This window comes from Amblyomma americanum, chromosome 5, assembly GCF_052857255.1.
Source record: "Amblyomma americanum isolate KBUSLIRL-KWMA chromosome 5, ASM5285725v1, whole genome shotgun sequence".
Lineage (NCBI taxonomy): Eukaryota > Metazoa > Arthropoda > Arachnida > Ixodida > Ixodidae > Amblyomma > Amblyomma americanum.
In genome coordinates, this window is record NC_135501.1 from 170053923 (window position 1) to 170076086 (window position 22164).

The 22164-nt window shown below is 47.3% G+C and overlaps 1 long non-coding RNA gene across 1 annotated transcript; it reads left to right on the top strand.

Annotated features, from left to right (window-relative positions):
* Nucleotides 1-6879: 6879 nt before the first annotated feature.
* On the top strand, nt 6880-20235 carry LOC144133017 (uncharacterized). The gene is made up of 3 exons (XR_013314959.1): nt 6880-7010; nt 7518-7635; nt 20110-20235. It is a non-coding gene; the product is annotated as an uncharacterized LOC144133017 (long non-coding RNA).
* The last annotated feature ends 1929 nt before the right edge of the window (nt 20236-22164 follow it).

Sequence of the window (22164 nt, forward strand, 5' to 3'; positions counted from 1 at the left end):
GTCCAAGGTATGATACTATGGCCAGGTTATCATATGATTACGACAATTGGGTACTTCACCTTGAACTTGACTCTTGGCCTTGATGAGAAAATGGCCTTCAATGCCTCACAAGATCAAACTGAACTGCAGGAGGGTGAGTGGAGGGTACGGGTCTGTATGAAGTTTTCAGTATCTGGTAGTGTTTCTTAATTGTGGTTTGTAGGCCTGCATCTCTTACCACGCCATGCTTCACGGACATTTCGCTCGCATAACTTGTATATCTAGGTTTAAGCCATGTGGAACCATAGCTATTTTTCTCTATCGTAGGCGCCGTCCTGTCCATTATCTGTTTCTCTCCCTGGTTCTGTCTGCGTAACTTCCACTTCGGACACTCCATCAGGAGCTTCCAGGCTGAGTTCGCCACACCCTGAGTGTTTGTCTATAGAGTTCTACCACTGTCCACCCAGCCAAGACTCTCTCGAAGAGGAGCCGCCGAGACCACGCGAGAAAGACGCGTATGTAACAAGATAGACGGCATTGTTGATATTCTGTCAAACGGCTATTTTCTTCTACAAGCCAGACAGCCCGCAGTGCATTGCGCTTTCCATTACCTGAAGCCTAAGCCGGGCAAATGTTTCGTGCTTTTAATAACGTTAGCTCTTACTACTCGCATTCGAACATTTGTTTTGCTTCAGAGATTTCAAGTTGGCGGCCAGAAATGTCAGGTCAGCAAAATGTGACCACCCCCATCGCGTTACCACGCACGCACAGTCTTCGTGTCGGCACGGGGGCCGGCACATCATTTGATACATAGGAAATAATTTCACTTCATTATTCACAACAGCGCAGGAAACATGTACAAATTAATGTCCGTGTAATTAATTTTACTTTAGTGTAATTTTGTGCGGAATTGTGCGGCTGAAACGTGGTCCAAGTACGAAGCTTTTCTTGACCAGATGCATCCAGACAAGAGAGAGAAAATGAAACAACGCATAAGAGGTGTGCAGCATATTTGAGCCTTGCTGACTAAAGCAAGCCTGTCTTCCAGCGGAGCGTGCGACAGCCAGGCACTCCAGGAGCGAGGTGAAGAAAAGGGGACGTGGTGGCAAGACAGAGGAAAAGTAGAGGAGTAGAGGTAGTATCCTAAATTGGCATATAGAGCAGGACAGCTACGAAAGTAGGCACCAGAAAGAAGATGGAAATTGAATAGTCTGCAAGGTGTAATGAGAGTCTAGTTTCGATTCTACGTAGTGTATGTCTTTGAGTAATGTGGAGGAGCGGATGGGGTTCGGGTATGGGTCTGTATGAAGTTTTCAGTGGCTGGTGGTATTTTTAATTGTGGCTTGTAGGCCTGCATCTCGTACCATGCCAGAGGGCTTGACAAGAGATCACAGACACTTGGATGAGAATATCGCAGACTAGCTGATGAATCAGCTTATTTCTTATGCCTGCAGGGCCAATGACCCTCTATGTGCTGGCTAAGGACTATAGCCAAAAAGTCTAGGATGCCATCTACTTTTGATTTTAGGTCATGGAGAATCAGCTGGTGCTGGAACAAGCGAATAACGTCCACTGAGTCAGTTTATATGGTTAAAGAAGTGCGACAAACCTCAGGGAAATAGATGATGACATGAATAATAGGCACAATTTCTAGAGTAGCGAAGGAAGGACGATTGTTCTATGGACCACATGTATGAAAGGGTCGGTCTGGTTGTCAAGGTGTTAAGATCAGATATACCGCCTAAACCATGTCTGAGATTGTGGCATCAGTGTGTACTACGGTCTGCGTGATTATGATAGTTTGTGATGGGCTTCCAGCGCTCCCTGCGCTGGCAGCACATAGAGAGCAATAGAGAGCCACAGAGAGGCGAAGCCCATGTTTGCAGGAAGGGATGAAGAGAACTCGTGAATAGGAATAATGGGGGATAAAGATTCTGTTTCTCTAAAGGACAACCACCCTGCACACTGCTGGACCGTCCAGAGAGCCGTCTGACCATGTGGAAGGTGAGAAATGTGGACAGAGGAGAATGAGGACCGTGTCTTAGTACCTCGGGGTTGAAATGGCGGCAGGAACGTTATTGGATGCTTTTGAGGGCCTGTTGAGCGTTCACGAATCTTAAATGATTTGGTGTTGCGTGAGTTGAAGATACGGAAGAGAACATTAATTTGTTAAGTTCGAGTGCCTGTGCCTCTGCTGAGCGCAAGATCATTCCTCTACGAGTTAAAAAAACTCGGCACAGTCGGTCCGAAATTGATGAGTTTCGTCTTCCTGTCGTTAGTACATACTTGGGAGCAGTATTGTGAAGTCATCTATCGCGAAGGACAAGTATTGCAAAGTATTGCGAAGGACAAATCTCGTACAGTCGCTGCGACAAGGAAATGCACAGAAATACAGAAATTTGATTTCTGTTTCGAAGGAATTTTTGTTTTGATGCAATGCCAAGTCCCAAAATATTAGGAAATGTTTATTTTATCGACAGTAAATTACGTCGAGCTCTGTGATAAAGGTATAGCGCCACGATATCAAATAAACTGAGAAGCCCGATCCGTAAAGAGTGGAAAAATTCTCAGTGCTGCACGCGGACTTAGAAGGAATAGGGCTGCCATCTGTTACGATTATTTCGAGTGCTGAACACGCGGGATTCGGGATGGCTCGACAGGCGGCGCCGCATGCTTGTAGCGAATGGTGTTCCTGTTTTCGCAGCGCAGCTGGCAAAGCTATTCGCCGACCAACTGTCACATGATCCTGAAGACGACAGATCCTTTGTTGCGCTGTGCAGGTGCACAGGTGCACAGCTGCAGGGTTGACTGTTCGCTGGCTCCGCCGCCATTTCGGCCACTGTCTCTCCAGCTGTCTAGTTGGTTGTCTCTGAGGTGTTTTCATCTTTTTTGCAGCACTCCAGTGAGACCTTTGTATATACACCCCAGGGACAATCTTCTCACTCAGGGCGCGGTAACGAAGCATAAATGAGTATATAGCGCATTGGATACGCGCACGATTGACAACAAAAACTTTTATGCCTTCCCAGCACCTAAAAGCACATTTTTTAGTGATCACCCAAGGGCTAAGAAAAAAGCACTTTTCGGTGATGCACTTAAGCTGAAGAAAAACAACAATTAGCAATTTATTTGCATCGGCCAATGCACAGTCATGGTCAGAAAGAATGAAAGCAGGAAGGTAAGGATCAGTTGAATGATCATCTTACATTCAAAGACTAAAACAGCCGAATTGAAGTTTACTCTGTCTACAGCACATGCGTAACATCCCCATATCACAATCTAATCCCATTCACTTTGCTTATCAAACAGCTACTCATCCCGGTTCTCGCTCCTACATTTCAACATTCCTTTAAGCTTAAATTATCACTCTGATGAACGTGACGACGGACTTATTCTTGGAGGTAACTCACCTCTTTCATGTGCTAGAGTCTCGGAAACGTGGCTGACGGATACTTTTCGAGGGCATTTAACCTTCGTCCTTACCGTCTAGAGTATAAATAAAGGTCGCCTTCGCATTCGCTTTATTGTCATGACGTTGTTTTGTATATAATAAAAATAGCAGACGATGCCGGCTTCGCGACGACAAGGCTATTTCTTCTGACTGGAGTCAATAATTATTTTTTTAATGCCGGCAGTTCCGCAGAGTAAAAGCTACATATCGGAAAAATCAAAAGTGACTTTATTAGATGTGCCTGAAGGCTGCACAGAACTTGAATTATAATTTGCTTTGTATGACCTACAAAGTTTTTACGATACATATTGGGAAAAACTAGGAATTTTTGTAATGGGAGATATTACCATGAGTACCTCGGAAAACAGTTCATGCAGCATTTCCTTGTATGCAAATTTGCAGAAGTGGGTACAACGCAAAAAAAAAAAGATTGAAACAGCTATCACCGTTCAAAAAACTGATTTATTTGCCCAGTCCGGGCTGTGTGAAAAGTGAGAAGCTATTTATAGCCCGAACATTACTGACGAGAAATTAACTTTTCAAATAGAACTAAGCTGCATTGGGGAATCTTCGCTAAAAAATTGATGACGAAAATAAGGTGTTACTCGGTCTACAGGACCTCCGAAAAAGCTGAATCAGTCCGTACATACACAATCTATCAGCGTTTAATTACCCTTATATTTAGCGCTTAGTTCCCTTATAGTTACCCCATTATTGTCAAATACTGCGCGTATATACCGAGTGATTTTTAAACATTTACGTATTTTATTTTAAAGAGAGTAAGGGAGACGTAGTGCGGTTTGTCCAGTTGGATCGTGTAGAGCAAGGCAACGGTTATGTGCGTTGAGAGGGCTTTCCCGCCATGCATATCTAAAAATGGCGCGGCTCGATGTGATAACAGAGAATGCAGACGCTGTTAGTTTATTTTATGATGAAAGGAAGAAAACATGATTTCGGCGACAATACCATGCTCAGCGACGCCAGTTTCTGAATGAGTACTGCTGGAAAGACAATTCAACGAGCTTACGAGGTCACTTTCGCGCTCGATATTTCGAACCACAACTCCGATTTTGAGGTCGCCTTCGATGTTGACGGTCTTCAACTTCGCGCTGCATTCTTGCGCCCTAAACGGGAAATAAAAAGTATTAGTGAATATAGTGAAATATTTGCCTTATAGGTGAGGCCTAACAAGAAAAGTCGAGCCGGAAAGATACGGTTTATGGTTTACGGGGGTTTAACGTCCCAAACTTACTCTGGCAATGAGGGACGTCGTAGTGGAGGGCTCTGGAAATATCGGCCAGCTGAGGTTCTTTAACGAGCACCGACATCGCACAGTACAAGGGCCTCTATAATTTCGCCTCCATCGAAATTAGACGCCGCGGCCGGGTTCGAACCCGCGTTTTTCGGGACAGCAGCCAAGCGCCACAACCACTGAGCCATCGCGGCGGCCCCGGAAAGAAACCCAGACACGGATATGCCGGTTAATTGTATACTGCTGGTGAAAGTGAATTCGTAAAATATCTTTAGTTTTGTTCAACGGCACTGTTCGCGTTCCATTACGGCCTGATTGTACACAATGTCCGCCTTGCACAATCCAACTGCATACACTGCGCCGACGTTCTTAAAATAAACATCTCCAAAATTTTAAAAAATGATCACCCGGTACAATCGACTTGCTCTAGTCCCTACTTCATAATTGAAAAAAAAAGAGATAAAATATGCGCTTTGTCGGCGGCTTGGAGAACACACTGCCTCCATCTAGCACATATCGGACTGTTTGGATGTTGTAATGCCTAATATTCGTCTTACATATAATGACATCCTGAAATATCTTTTAGAGCCCTTAGCGCTTTCGAATGCACCTGGACCTGGATAACTTTTAATTAACGTTACACAGTAGGTGGCAACAAAACTGCGAAATGCGCAACAAAAATAGTGCTCAAGTTCGGAATGCGAGAATGGATATAGCAGCGGGCCGAACATTTTCTGTTTGTTTGATGTACTGCTCTTGTCGTTCGTTACTTACGCTGCACTTGACAGAAAATTCGAGTGTCAAAGGAGGACGTACCAATAAAAATAAATATTTGCTTATCTTTGAGTACACATGTAACACAGAATGGAAACCAATGCTTCAGAACGATTTACCAGAAAACCGAGCTGTGTTTATAACTTTTTGTTTGATCTAGAACGCTGGACAAATGTGAAACAGTCCGAAAGCTTTTGAACCGTTCGAACTAAAGTGCGCCACGGGGTTGAACCTGAAACAATGTCCCCATAACCGTAACCCGAACAAAATATGGCGAAACTGGCTAAACTCGGCCACCGCGTACTTAAAAATCGGTGTGAGCCTGCGGCTGGGCGCCGGTGAAAGCAGCGTCTTTGCTCTGACGCTTTCTACGCCCATGCTCCAGCACGGCCCCCCTAGAACGCACACCCTCCAAGTAGAAAGTCCGCCATGTTAAGTCCAACAGGCTTCGCCCTCGGAGGCGAGCACAACTTGCTCTTGGCTACTCCTACTTGGCTCTGTGCCACGGGATGTGCGGCGCACTCTGCGCGCACTGGTTTTTCAGTTTGTTATTTTGTTTGATCGGCCATCTGCAGAGGGAATCTTGGATGAGTTTGCTCTCAACAAGGAATTCCATTTCAGAGCTGCAGTCACTCGTGGGGAGAGAGATAAACAGAAAGCATTAAACAAACTTAGTTGAAAAGAAACTTGTTCCATTATTTCTCCCATCGCTACCCCTCTCTTCTGTCTTTTATGCTGCCCTCCTAGCTCCTTTTTCTGGTTATCTCGGACGGACCTCATCCACACGACGGCTCACGGTAGGCTCCGCTAAACGACTGACGCCAAGAAAGTTCTGCCCTGATATTCGGAACGTGTTCAGACATCCCACAGGCATCAGCTGGTAAACATATTTCGCTGCGCCGCCGGAGTGTGTCTCCCAGCTCCGCGGCTACATTGGCGGTCCGCTAGACCCAATGCAAGTCGGGGCGTGAGTTTGACAGTCGCGGGACAGTGCAATCTGTTTCGGTGCACTCATTAGTACGGCCCCTTGCTTCCGCAGGTGCCCAGTTGAAGGAGCGTTTCTTCTTTTTGAAGAGCAGTAATTGCTGGCACAATAATACATGAAAAATGGCGGTTGTTTAGCTCTGATTAAACTTGGAGTGACGCGATAGCTGCAGCTGGCCGAGTGGAACTTGCTCAGTTGAATTGCAAAGTCAGTCTTTCGCCGCTCCGTTTCGCTGGGCGTTCCTTCTTCATATTCGTCCCAATTGACACGGCACATGCGCACAGCTGTGGCAGCTCGGTTTCGCAGGCGCGCTGCGCCGCCGGCAGCAGCAGCTGCTCCGCACCACGTGGCTTGTCACGGGACCAACCACGTGACGAACCACGCGATCCACGCCGAGCCACGCCGCCGGCAGAGGCTCGGCACCACGTGACCAAGCACGTGACAGCGTGGCGGTGCCCCCACCGCCACGGCGCCGCCACGCTGAAGGTTCGAAATGCTACCGTAATGTGGCTATCGCTACAAAATTCCAGACTCCCACGATTTGTATTACTGTGAGCACCTGCACAAAGGTATTGGACTACTTTGCACCCTATCTTGCTCCAGATGCCCACAGCAGAAATATGCTTATATAGAACTGCTCATTTGAAGTGTGGGCAGTTTAAAAGCGGTTTTATTCTTGTCAGTTAGGAAATTGCATATGTTGTAAGGTGCAGTACGTGTTTTAATGTACTGCATGCGCTGCTTCTTCTTTTATTTTGGCCATACGGAAGGAATAATACATTAAAACATGATATGCCACATTGCTGAAAAATAAATGCACGAAATCATGTAATAATAGAGGAATTTTAAAAATTACTGAAATGCCTTCATTTAATCTTTTATGTCAGGAAATCATTTCATAAATTGAATTTCGAAGTGTTGAATTATAAGGTTAGTTATATATAGTCGGATTTTTTTTAGTACAGCCATGGCTGCAGTGAACGGATGATGCGTCCATGTTTTCTCCAGGACGTGCTAAGCAAGTATGCTTAGTTCATATTACACAAGTGACAAAATGGATGGTTTCCTTTCGGCAGAAACACCTACTCCGATTCGGACCGCCTCCAGGTCGACTGCGAGATGTAGACGACTGGATATTTGGGCCACACCACCGGATCTCGCTGGGCATCCATCGGCAGTTCGACCACTAACTATGTGTGTAAATAATAATTTTTGTAGCCGCCGCGGTGAGTCGGTGGTTATGGTGCTCGGCTGATGACCCGAAAGACATGGGATCGGTCTCTGCCGCGGCTGTAGCAATATTGTGGAGGCGAAATGTTGGACGCCCGTGCACTGTGCGATATTAGTGAACGTTAAGGAACCCCAGGTTGTCGAAATTATCCGGAGCCCTACATCACGGCGCCCGTCATAACCTGAGTTGATTTGGGACGTTAAACCTCATAAACGTTTCATCTTCCCACAACGCACTCCGTCGCATTAAAGAAAAAATTACTGTCGAACTCACAGGAAGCTGGGTCCGGCTGTGGGGTGGGTGAAGAAGTACTGCACAAGAGCACATTTTAGTGCGATGGCACATAGAGTTACCGTTCCTCGCATTTAGCCGTTCTGTATTTGTTCGTTTGTTTGTTTGTTTTTTGTTTGTCTCGTTGATTGCCGGAAGCATGCTGCTCACCTGCCCGCCGGGTGGTGGGCAACCTGTCCAAGTGTGTATATGTATATACCTAGAAAGCTGCCCAGCGTATCAGGTGGCAGCTTAATCGCAGCACAAGGTCGCAACCGCCATAGAAGGGCGCTCTACCACTGCGCCAGGGGTGGTATGAGGATTCGCAGGGAACTATGAATATAAGGTAGAGAATGATCGGTATGGGTCATTACCCCATTAACGCTATCCGACTGTCAGCCATGAACACTGGACTTGAACACCGGAAGCGAGGTGAGAACCGAATTGCAAGCGCACCCTATTCGCATTCGGCCTAACCACGCAAAACTAACATCATTTTTTCTTTTTTTTATCCATTTCCGAGCGCTCTTTTGTCGTGAACTGAGATATATTTTATGGTGTTGTGGCTTGGCTCTTCAGGCTGCGCGCGCCCATCACACGTCACCATCATCTTTTGGGTGCGAGCAGGTGCACATGTAGCTCACATAATGTAAACTTAAAGATTTTACCATGTGAGAGAACCAGGCACACGAGGAGGAGAACTAAGCATTATTGTACTCGACTCATCGTGATCATCTATCAGACCTTTACGGAGAATTGCGCTTCCTCTTGATAACATTAACCACCAGTGGCTGCGTTAACGTGTTATTTTAGGTGGAAGTGTCAGGATCGTAACAATAGGAGAGCCATGTCGACAAAAACTGCACGAAGTACAGTATTGTTGTCTGTTTACCAACTGGTTTAAAAAATATGGGTCCTCGTTGGCAGTTTCTGCGAGAACATAGTTGTTTTTACATGTGGATTCCTTTTTAATCACACTCTTGGAGTATCAGGTTTGTCGTTATAGTCTGGAAGCTGAGGCGGAGAATCAGTACATATAATAATGCTCCATAAACTGCTACTAAGGAACTGGGAACAAAGGCACCGTGCTCACAAATTTTTCATATTATAATTGAACTTGCACTAATGGCATTGTTTCTTTTTAATTCTGTACATATAGTTCTGGGAAAAGAAGTCATAAATACGAAAATGCGGTCTGTTCAGGGGAATTGGTCGGCATAGAATACATTGTATCCACGATAACAGGTATTTAAAATACGACTAGGTAATGGTTATGAGCTAACAATGTTTTAATTTTGCCTTGGTGCGCAGTATTATATTGTGGTACAGGACGTATTAGACATCATCAACGAAACCAGATTTCACAATCTGTAATCAGCATTGCGCTTCAAGATAGAGTCTGGAGTTAAGGGCGCCAAACGATCCGACATCGAAACAGACTCGCGATGTCCGCCGGAAGTTGTGTAACCCAACTAAAAGCCAAGCAACCCTCGGTGCCGAAAGAACAAGGCCCCCCATTTGAAATTCTGAGGTGCGCTCGTCAATAATAACATTGCTCGTCAGGCGCACGCGAATCGGTCACTTGACCCTCTTTAGTCCAGCAGACGCATTCCAGTCCCACTTCTCGCATCTACATAGCCACATCGATGCAGTTTCGACCTCTGCTTTGCCACGCTAAATACTGCGTCAGTCCAGCAATTTGTTGTCAGAACACAGCAGTGTTTTTCTGCCTTCGTGGCTCTGTCCATGGAGCGTCGCCTACCTTTTCCCTGTGACGATTTATTCCCGCAAGAAGACAGGAAATGCAAGTTAGTTTTCTGGCCATTAAGCACGATTTGTTGGCGCTAAATGCGGCTATGCTACTTTGCTCGAAATACTTTGGGGGAACTTTCTGTAATAACATGCCAATTTGTCTGGGGCCACATAGTCACCAGCTGCTGCAGAGCAACTGACCAACGCGGTGGTCAGACCTGTGACTCAGCGGAGGGTGCTAAGAATTTCTAGCTTCGCACAGACCGCCATTGGAAACTAAACCTGGCATCGTTTAACGCTGGAACCGTATCCAGTGAGGCTAGTCAAACAATGCTCTTCGAGGAACTAGCTGGTATTAAAGGGGATGGTGTAGGGCTCAGTGAGGTTAGGAGGACAAATGAAACGATTACAGTGCAATGGGGTTGCCGAGTACTATGCTATCGTGGTATAGTGGACAGACGAGAACTAGGTGTAGGATACATCATCAATGAGGATATAGCTGTAAACAGGTATATATTGTCACGTCTCGCTAAATAACAAATGCATGGACCTGAGTGCCGAAAGCATCCAGCATCGATACATAAGCTTTACAAAACTTCGTTGCGTTACTCTGCTCTGAAAAAAGCATCGACCCGATGATTTAAAACGATAACAGAGGTGGGCAGAAAAAAAAATATTCACGTTCGACAAATGCTATTGATGCGGCCGGGAATGCGTTAACATGTGGGCTCCGATTTCGCGGGATATTTGTCGTGCCGGACTGAATTCCTTCAAAGCAATGACAAATAAGTTTCGCTTTTGGCTGGTTTTGGCAGGCTGGCTTTGCATGTTTTCCAATTCTTTTACAACAATGCCGCCACTTTCAATTCAAAATGGCTTCTTATTTTTTAAAATCAAATTTAGAACTCAATTTTAGGTCTGAGTTTTCCAATTCCTCCGCAGTTATTTGACTGCTATTCTCTCTTTGGCCGTTACGCACCTGTGCGCTCTCCTCTTTCTTCTTATGACGTTACCTAACCTCCTCCTCCTCCTCACTCCACTTGTCCTTTCACTCCAAGGTACACGCGCAGATGGACGGCGGGCTTCTGTTCGCATGGCCCTTGTGATGCTGGAAAACGCTGGAAATACAAAGAAAAAACACCCTTTGTCGACATTTTTGTTTTTAGGCGCTGGGAATTTATAATGTAGCAAGCGCGGCGCCACTGGAACCCTCTCGTCACGTTACCTGACTTGATGAAGGACTTTCAGCGGGCCGGGAAAGCGGCGGCAACTTGTTTCTTTCAGTTCATGGTGGCGAATGGGCATTTATACCCACACACGATCATTTGGTCTGTAATTGGTTGTCGTCGGCCCAGATTGTAGCGCTTAGTGTCGGTGCGCTGTTGCTCTACAATACACAGCGGGGAGAGGAGTCCGGCCTCTTCCACGTGCTAGAGCGAGGCGGCGACGCGGATTTTGTCTTTGTCTGACACATATAACGGCACGACGTCGAGCAAGGAGATTCCCTGCTATGGACGCGCCGAAATGCGTCGCCCGGGTGGTCCTGGACTGCTGCGTTTCAGGTGTATAGGGCGTAGGGTAGAATGACATCTCAGCTCTTGAGTCTGCTTCGACGCAAACCGCAGTCGTATCTGCGATTATTCAAGGCCTTTATAATGCCGTTAGTATGCGAATGGTGCGCGATTGTGCTCTCGTTACTTGTCCAATTGTAGTGTAAAAGAGCTCCCCTCAGCTGTGTACTTTGTCCGTGATGGAGACTTCAGCGGTGCAATGTCGCAGAACTATGAGAATGCTTCAGACTTTGGCTGCTGTGCCAATCGGGAAAGCTTTCGCTTCGACGCAATGGCTCATGCAGTCGGTCGCTACATTGTGAACATATCTTCGGAAGCTGTAGTCGGCACGGAACCGGCAATGGCCACATGGACCTAATAAAACGGCCTTTGTGGTACCCGACTTGACTTCGGAGGTGTACTGGATTTGTTGGTGGTTTTTTGTCGCCGCCACTTCGGCCGTCTGTACAGATACCGTGCGAGGTGTGCGGACATAAGTCGTCAGTTATATTTGTCTTGTATGCGGCATAAGGCGCGCAGAGTTGCCGAGCTGTCAGTATATCGTGAGAAGCGTACAGAATATCTTCCCTGATACAGTTCAAAATATAATAAAGCAAGCGGCCTCGTTTCGTCCAAAGCTGTCCGTGACGATGCCAATTTGTCGACGTGAAAAACTGGGGCGATCAATTGTATCGATCCGGAGAAAATTATATTGCATAGTTCATCAGCTCGCCACTACTGCAGTCCTGATGCCGTCATCTTTCGCTCACTATTCCATTCCAGTTATGATTCTATACAAGTTTAGATTATTTAATTCTAATTTCACCCTTGTTCTGATTCTAATACAAATGTCAATCTCTTTTTATTCAATTTGTACTCGTTAACGCATACCACATTCCTATCTTCTGGCTCCGTCATTTTGCGCTGCTGCATGCAGAGTTGCACGAGCAAGTACTAGCTGGGTAGGACCTTTCAAGAGAATTTTAACATTAAACGAGGAGCCAACGTTCTGAAGGCCATGCACCTACTCGTACACATATGAAACAACGGCTAGCTTCTTTTTCTGATCCACCTGTTCTCTTCACTGATAGCCCACGTGGGGCTGGCTTAGTTTCCTGGGATTTGTACACAGAATGCATGAGCGTCTCAGAGAAACCAACATTGCGAAGACGCGATGCTTGCATTGCAAACTGAAGCGGTCAGTGATAACGTTGCAATTACCTTCTTGACAGGTATGAAATGGGCTGATTCGCAATTTAATTATCAGCTTTTAATTTAATTTAAATATCAGGCGATATTCAAAGAACAGAATCATCACCCCTATCGGCCGCCCTAAAGGTTAAGGCGCCGAAGAACTTTCGCAATATGGAAAAGAACGCAGCTACGTGAATTTCCAAATCACGGCGCGTTACGATAGCAGATTCGGAGCAGGTCTTTCTTGCTCCGCGAAACTGGAGAGCGTGTTTCAATGGGTGGTTTGGATTCAGAATGTAAGTTCTCAATTGAGCCCGACGAATTTCTTGCTCATTCGCCGGTTTGAAGAGCTGCGCTTGATCACCATTTCGAAAATGCTATTAGTAACTGTAGGTTCACGCGGTTACAAACTGACCAGAAATGCGTAGTCTTTTTTTCGCCACACAAGAAATCAATATCGCTGCATGCCGGAGGCTTCGAGTATGAAAACATAAACATAACAAAGCTTCGTGGCAATATATTTGGACGGATAAGTTAATATTTCTGATTAAAATTGCGGTTAAATTCAGGACCTCTGCCACAGAAAACGTGATATCAATAGTCCATTTTATTGAAGTTTGCCACAGCTTGTTTGAAATGCACGACAGAAGAATCACTAGGCTTTGGCTACATGGGAGCAATACTTGTATTTTGCTTATAAAGCTTCCCTTCATGTGTCGTTGTACCCCGTAATGTTGGATGCTTACCCTCCCAGGAGGGACGCCCAGGCGACGTATGCCGGGCTAGCACTGAGACTAACCTTTGTGTTTACTTGGCATAAACAGCTGCCCAGTAGAGGAATGTTGAACAGAAAAGCATTCCAAACGTACATGCACTCACAAGGAATGGATGATTTTTTCATTGCATTGGTACATGACTGCTTTTTCCCTAACCGTTTAGTGCTCGTCAGTGAAACTTATCCGAAAATTTTTAAAAGAAACGAGAGCGCAGTGACAAGATAACACTGAGATTACAGGGCAGAGAGCCAGACATCTAAAACTAAGACCAGTAAAAAGTTCGTTCGCTAAGGCTAGACGGGAACGATGTTTTTCATTTCACTGTTAGAAAAGAAAAATACAGAGAAACAGGAGTAAAGGGCAAATAACATTTGTTCACTCTGTGTCTCTGAGTTGCCTGTGTTCTTGTTAAATTTGTGTCTATGGCAATATCGAGTCCTTTTTCTGCCTCTCTGCTCCGATCCGGCCCATTTACATAACAACAGTGAAATTGTGAAATAATTTAATCCCTGCTAGTGCCTGTAACACGGAGTATGTCTATAGTGCTGTGACCATGCCAGGGCCACAAAGGTAGCTGTTTACCTAGAAGCTACTATATAAGAATAGGCTTCTGCGCTTATTCTTCGCAGATAATTCGTTGTGCATCCCGGACCTTTATATGTTATGAACCAAAAATATCAATACTAAAAACCATCTGTTCGTTGTCACGGCGCTTCCAATACAATACACAATATACCCAGTCTACGTCAGCGTGCTAACGCGCCTGTATGGTCAGAGTAAATATGTTTGGAACATATATATCCCCAATTTTTTTTTGCTGAAGGAATTGGCATTCCTGGGAAAACAGCGTTCACCGCAAAACTATGGCATGACAATACACCATTATATTCTACGCAGAGAACTGCGGCAGAAAGCATTTTCAACGAAAAACATTCATTGTGCTAATGTTTTTTCCTGCTTCCTTCTTGTCAGATTTTTCTGCCTTGCTCGCAGTTACCTCTTCATAATACAGTTTGACAATGGGTCGAATATCTGACATAGGGTTCATGATCTAGTAAAAAAACAGAACAGACCTTACAAACAATAAGAACCTTACAAACAATAAGTGGGTGGATACGTGTCTGCTTCTAGGTCTGTGTTTTCGCTTTTCGCTGTCTTCTCGTGTGTGGCGTGGGTCGGACAGTGCCCTCCGTGCGACCGAATGCTGACGACGCCCCTACGGAGAAATTCCCGGCACGGCGGGCGCATTCTCAAGTGAGAAAACCCAACCGGAACCCTCAGGGGCAAGCTAGGCTTAGCTCGGCGCTGCCGAGCGAGGCCGCGCTACGCGTCTGCATGGATTCTGCGTTGTCGACGACGGCTACGCGGATGCCCGCTGTGTTGCCACCTGACGCAGCCTCCACGTCCACGCAATCGTCAGCGCCTCTAGGCCTCCAGCCTGCGCCGTCTTCCGATGCTACGACTTTGGCCTGTGACATGGACTGCTCTACCGCCTCCGTGCCCGTGGCACTCCCTCAAGAAACTGTGCCCGTCGCGCCAGTTCAGTATTCCCACCAAGGGCCGTCACCAGCGTCTGAGCCTCCTCCACAGATGCCTCCCGTGAGTCAAGGCTCTCTTCCGCCTGCTGCGAACTCGTTCCGCGTTACCATCAAGCCTACATTGCGCTTTGATATGACTGCCATCCCTGCCCGGAATGTTCAAGCCACAATTGACCATGCCCTTGGCTCTTCGAACTACTGCGGGTTTGTCGTCCATCGCCCATCGAACACCATCACGGTAAACTTGTCATCCTTGATGGACGCCCAGAAACTTTGCGCAGTTACGCGGATCCCCCTGGATGACAGCAAGCATGTCCCGGTGCAAATATATTTTGCATCTGGTCCTGACACACTCCGCTGCATGGTTTATCATGTCGACAGCACGAGCCCTCCCGAGGAGGTGCGCGCAAATATTCGCTGCTCAACTCATGTTGTACTGCAAGCACGGCCTATGGGTCGCCGGGGCTCATACCTGCTCATCCTGCAAGGCCCGTTGACTCTCCCGAAGTACCTTACCTACTACGGTGCGATCGTCAAACCACAGCCCTTCCGACCTCGTCGTATTTTTTGCTATCACTGCCACAAAGAAGGACATATGCAAAATACCTGCCCTAATCCAGCAGCTGTGGCCGACATGAATGAACCAACAGCTCATTGTGCCCTGTGCAAATCGCCGGACCATGACATTCGCTCCCCCGCTTGTCCAAAGAAGAAGCAAGCGAAGAAGTTTCACAAGTCGCCTGCAAAAATGGATGTCCCTACAAGTAATCGCTTTGCAGCTCTCGCATGTGACGACAACGACTTCCCTGAACTTCCTTTATCTGAGCCTGCTGCTCACCATACGTCTCCTCGCCAGCGTACATATGCACAAGCGGCTCACCTTCCCGGATCAAATGGTACGCCCAAACGTCCAGTGCATCCATCACATGTGGATACTACAGATGAAGACACAGCTTTAGACAATGCAATCGCGGAGGCTCGCCGCCGACTAGACGAACTCACCCAGCGCCGGGAACAGCGTCGTTCTCAATCCTCTCGAAGAATTCTCATAACTCGGGAGCAATCATCAGAGGAATCACCTAGGGTAAGCACTGGCCCACAATCAGGTGCCGACCACCTGTTAGCCGTGACTACCCCGACAGTGGACAAGATATTAGCGCTGATGAAGCAGGTGACATCCCTCATCGTGGAAGCTCTTCGGCCTCGTCATGGATAGCGCATCATCATCGGTGGTGGTGCAGTGGAACTGTCGAGGTTTCGCTAATAAGGCCTCTGAAGTGAACATCCGCCTTCGCGACGGAAAGCTGAGGGCATGGGCGTTCCTACTGCAAGAGCATAATGCACTCCCACGCCTTTCAGGTTTCTGCGCATACCATTCACCATCTATCCCTGATCGCCGTTGCACCGCCTCCTCCCTCAGCCCAGGTAAATCTGCAATTTATATTCACAGTTCAGTTCCGCACACACCGCTCGACCTTTCACGGTGGTGCAACACACGTCAAGAGGTTGTCGCCCTTCTCGTAAAACCTGCACGCACACCCCTTATTCTAGTTTCTTTTTATAGTCGTCCTGGCTCCGCATCTCCCAATCTGGGATGGGTTCGTTTTCTACGTTCTACCAACTCGGGTATCCCTATTCTAGTTGGCGGTGACTTCAACGGCGCACACACTGCGTGGGGTTACCCATCGGATTCCTCAAGGGGTTCACACATCCAAGGGAGCTTTTCAGATCATTCCTTTCAACTTTTAAACCACCCGAATACTTCTACCCGCCCACGAGGTGGCCCGTATTCACCTGATTTGACTTGGTGGTTAGGCCCCGGTAACCCTCGTTGGGCTGTTGATTCTGATACTTGGGGTAGCGATCACAGCCCTATTTTTATCTCCCTCACGCCTACGCGTCTACGGAAAATACGCCGCACTGTACGAATAACATCATGGGATTCTGTACGCGCAGACAATCATTTATCTACATTCAACCCCTCTTCAGCATTGTCTACTCTATCTGATGTTCTCGCTACTCACACTATTACCACTACTGTAAATGAAGATGACCCAAACCCGGACATACATCTCTTGAATCTGTGGGCTCTTCGTCGCCAGGCGGATCTTTACGCTACTCGTCACCCCGATGACCCTTCGGCTCTTCCTACTCTTCACCGCGCTACCGCACGGGCGCGGCGCTATGCAAAGCGGCTAGGCAGGCAACGCTGGGCTGCATGGTGTGCCCGCCTGTCCTCTACGCAGGGCAATCGACATCTTTGGAGAGTGTTTCACGCCATGGAGCGCCCTTCTCAGGTTGCAGATTACACAGAGAGCATTCGCCTCGCGCTAAATGTGGATGAGGACACATTTGCACAACAAGCGGCCCGTCAATTTTTTCCAAACCATGACTGCACCGCTACGTCTCCACCTGACTTATCGGTAACAGAGCCCCCCGATGGGATTGCTTCTGACCTCACCATGGCAGAGCTGCTGGCCTCCATTGACCGTTTAAAAACTACTACTACTCCCGGGCACGACGGCATACCTAACTCCTTATTCCGTAACTTGGAAGGGAGGGCTTTGGAAACCCTACTTGATACTTTTAACGAAGTGTGGCTTTCTGGCATCATGCCGGGAGACTGGAAGCATTCTATTGTGGTTCCAATCCCCAAGTCAGGTCAGCCTCCAGTATCTCTCTCGGCCCTTCGTCCATTTTCCCTTACCCCTACCATCTGCAAGCTTTATGAAAACATTCTAGCCGCACGCTTATCATGGTGGCTGGAATCCCATGATTGTTACCCAGATTCCCAAATTGGTTTCCGCCCACATATTGGAACGGAGGACGGCCTTGCTACTTTGGCTGCTGACGTGCTTGACCACTCTCCACAGAGTCACCTCGTACGAACCGTAATCGCTACAGACATAACAAAGGCATATGATAACATCCTTCACTCTGCCATTCTTGCCTCCCTTCAAACTCTTGGTCTCCCTCACCGGTTCCTCCTCTCCATTCACGCCTTTTTAGCAAATCGAACCTTCAGCGTGCGTGTCCACGGAAAGCCCTTTGGTAATTTCACTTCCAATAGAGGAGTGCCGCAGGGCTCCGTTCTCGCCCCCACATTATTTAATGTGGCTTTAATTCCTCTGGTTCGAGCCCTAGAGACCATCCCTTCTATCCGCGTGCTTGCATATGCCGATGATATCACCTTGTGGTGCTGTCATCCAGATGCGTCTATTCATCAGTCGGTCCTTCAACACGCGCTGGATGTATTGACATCTCGCCTCCCACCTTTGGGTCTAACACTTTCTCCTACTAAATCATGTTTCATTCGAATTGGAAATAAAGCCGCCTTACGGAAAGCTCCCCCTTTAAATTTTACGGTACATAATTCTCTTATTCCTCAGGTAGAAACTGTTCGTATTCTTGGTCTTCTCCTCCATACATCTGGGACTGGCACCCCGTGGCTGACAGCCACCCGTAAATCGGCTCACGCTACTCTAGGTCTGATTCGTCGCATAGCTATGCGCTCTGGTGGCGCACGTGCTCATACGGCCCGCCAGCTTGTGCGCTCTATCCTTCAGCCACGGATAGTATATCAGGCTCAATTTCAACGTCTCACCCGCAGACAGTGGGACTCCCTTGAAGCTATCAATCGTGAGGCTATGCGCGTCATAACATATCTGCCTCGTTTAACATCCATACCTGTGCTACAGGAGTTCGCCCAACTTAATACACTCAGTGAGATCATCGACCAACGGGTGGCAAATAGAGCTCGAAAACAGTCTCTCAAACTTCATCGTTTAAAGACACTTCCACCGTGGTCCTATTGCCAGCTCACTGACAATCGCCCCACTGTTTCCCCGTCGGTATCAGCAGCGTATCTGCCTGAAGGGTGCATATTATACACGGATGCATCTCATTCTGCAGAGAGGGGAGTTACTGCTGTGTATAGTCCATCTCATCCGCATCTCAACTCTCGCGCGACGTATACTGCGGATACGTGCACTCCCCTGGCATTGGAACTTCAAGCCATTTACAATGCCATTGCTTCCCTTCCGCTCGTTCCAACATTCAATTCAGTTCACATTTACACCGACTCCCGCGCCGCCCTTAAACAGCTGAAGGCTGTTCGACGAACGTTCCAGATTTCACAATCTATTCATGTGCTCTGCGCAAAGTATCCATGTCCTGTGCGCATACACTGGGTTCGCGGCCATGCCCAGGATCCACATAACATTCAAGCGGATGCTATGACTCATCTTCATACATTAGACGATCCGCCACCTTCCCCTCTTCCCCCAGATCCGTTCTTGTCCCACGTTTCCGATTCCGAAGTTCTGCGCCAGCGAACACGCGCTCTAATTCCTCCGTGTTCGCACCCTCTCCCCCGTAGTCTTACTCGGCAGGAGGAGGTATCCGTGCGCCGGATTCGGGCAGGGGCGGCTCTGACACCATCTGTCCGTCATCGGTGGCGTGCCAAAGATCTGCCACTACCTGACAGGTGCCCTCACTGTGGAGCTGCACCGGACATATGTGATGTGCGGCACTTGTTGTGGACGTGCCCAGCGACGGCTGCTATCAGAAAACGGCTCCTCAGGGAGGTGGGCCTGCGGTGGAACCGCGAAAGTGACTTCGTGAAGTGGACAATGGACAACCGTTTCATTAACAACCTCTGCGACTACCTCAGCGCAACGGTTCTTCACTCCTTCTTTTAACTTTCAATCCCGTGCATTCCTTCCCCCCTTTCCTTTTTCAACTTATGCCTCATGGCACACTTCTCGAATAAAAAAAAAAAAAAAAAAAGAACTAGGAAAGCAATCACTCGGAAGGAAGTCAACATGTCACTCCTAAACTGCCACATGCCACCACTGTAACCGCCCCACGGCCAACAGTATTAGCAAATGAAATAAATAAACCCCCGTCCTTATGAAATCCACATGAGCGCATGAATATATCCACTTGCTTGCATTGCCCATTATCTTTCATCGCCAATGATAGGCAAATTTATCAAAAAAACGCTCATTTCTTTGCAACATTTGAAGGCTAACGTATTGCCGATCGTGAAAATGCAGGGTGTATACGAAATAAAACGGCGCAATGTAATGTAATTAAGAACAAAAAAGATGAGGCGCGCATAATGCCTTATCAATATGCATTGGAGTCTTTGTAAGTGCTTTGCCTGCGACCAGTATGGCAGCGGCTGCTGGTCAGTTTGGTTGACAACGTACCGGCATACAGAAAACGGGGAATTTGCCGACCATCCACCCAAGTGCGAGACACTCCCGCTCTATAGCCGAATAACGCGTCTGACGTGAGAGGAGCCGTGTACTGCAATATAACACGAGATGAAATGTTCTGTTGTGTTCTTGCAGGAGACCAACTTTATACCCGTACCAGGAGCATCCGTGCGGATAATCAATTCTTTCTCTTGGTCACATGCCTGGATATTTTGTTTTGAAATCAGGGCGTATTAAAGCCTTCGGAAAGCTTGATCCCATCACATTCGACAGCCTTGTATCTTGCGCGTTACTTGAGCTGAAAGATGCAGCGATGGCGTACAGGTAGAACATCCGCCTCGCGTGCAAGAGGGCTGGGGTTCAAATCATGGTGCCGCGCAATTCTACACCGGGTTAAAAAAAAAATCCGCGTGTCGATGGAATTGCATAACCAGGCCTGGAGTGCGGCCTTATCTCGGTGACCAGAACCGACAACGCACTCTCTCACCATAGCAGGATTTGGCCACCCTGGTGTAGTACTTGGCCACAACCTTTTATGGTCAAACCAATTAACCCTCGGCCCTCGGTCCCCAGCGGCTGCAGACCAACTGACCACGGCGGCGGTCAGACCTGTGACGCAGCGGAGGGTGCTAAGAATCTCTGGCTCTGGACAGGCCGCAATTGGAATCGGAACCTGGCAACGTTTAACGCTACAACTTTAGCTAGTGAGGCTAGCCTAGCAGTGCTGTTCGAGGAACTAGCGGGAATTAAATGGGATGTGATAGGGCTTAGCGAAGTTAGGAGGACAGGTGAGGCGTATACAGTACTAAAGGACGGACACATACTGTGCTACCGCGGGTTAGAGGATAGACGAGAACTAGGTGTGGGTTTCCTCATTAATAAGGATATAGCTGGCAACGTAGAGGAGTTCTACAGTATTAACGAGAGGGTAGCAGCTATAGTAATTAGGCTGAATAGGAGGTACAAGCTGAAAGTGGTGCAGGCCTACGCACCCACATCCAGCCATGATGACCAGACCGTTGAAAGCTTCTATGAGGACGTAGAATCAGCAATGAATAGAGTAAAATCGCAGTACACTGTACTGATGGGCGACTTCAATGCGAAGGTGGGCAAGAAGCAGGCTGACGACCACGCGGTAGGTGACTATGGGATGGGCTCTAGAAATAGCAGGGGAGAGTTATTAGTCGAATTCGCGGATAGAAATAATTTACGGATCATGAATACCTTCTTCCGCAAACGAGAAAACAGGAAGTGGACCTGGAAGAGCCCCAATGGTGAGATTAAAAATGAAATCGACATCATACTATGCGCTAAACCTGGCATCATTCAGGATGTGGCCGTCCTCGGAAGGGTGCGTTGCAGCGACCATAGAATGGTAAGGTCTAGAATTAGCTTAGACGTGAAGAGGGAACGGAAGAAGCTAGCGAAGAAGGAGACCATTAACGAGTTAGTCCTAAGAGGGAAAGCACAGGAGTCTAGGATAGCGCTGCAAAACAGATACTCGGCTTTAATTGAGGAAGATGATCTTGATGTTCATTCAATGCACGATAACCTGACATCAATAATTACGGAGTGCGCAGTAGAAGTAGGCGGTAGGACAGTTCGAAAAGATACCGGGAAGCTATCTCAGGTGATGAAAGATCTGATTAAGAAGCGCCAAAACATGAAGGCATCTAACACTACAGATAGAATAGAACTAACGGAGCTATCAAAGTTAATAAATAAGCGCAAGGTAGCCGACATAAGGAAGTTTAATATGGAGAGAATCGAGCATGCTATAAAGAACGGAGGTAGCCTAAAAACAGTGAAGAGGAAACTAGGCATAGGTAAAAACCAGATGTATGCATTAAGAGACAAGCAGGGCAATGTCATTAGCAATATGGATAAGATAGTTAACGTAGCCGAAGAGTTCTACACAGACCTGTACAGTAGCCAATGTAATCAGAGTGCTAATGAGAAAGACAGCAGTGCACAGCAATGCGTCATCCCGCCAGTAACGAAAGATGAAGTAAAGAAAGCCTTAGAAGCAATGAAAAGGGGAAAAGCAGCTGGGGAGGATCAGGTAACAGCAGATCTGTTGAAGGATGGAGGGGACATCGTGCTAGGAAAACTAGCCACCCTGTATACGCAATGCCTTATGACCTCGACTGCACCAGAAGCTTGGAAGAATGCAAACATTATCTTAATTCA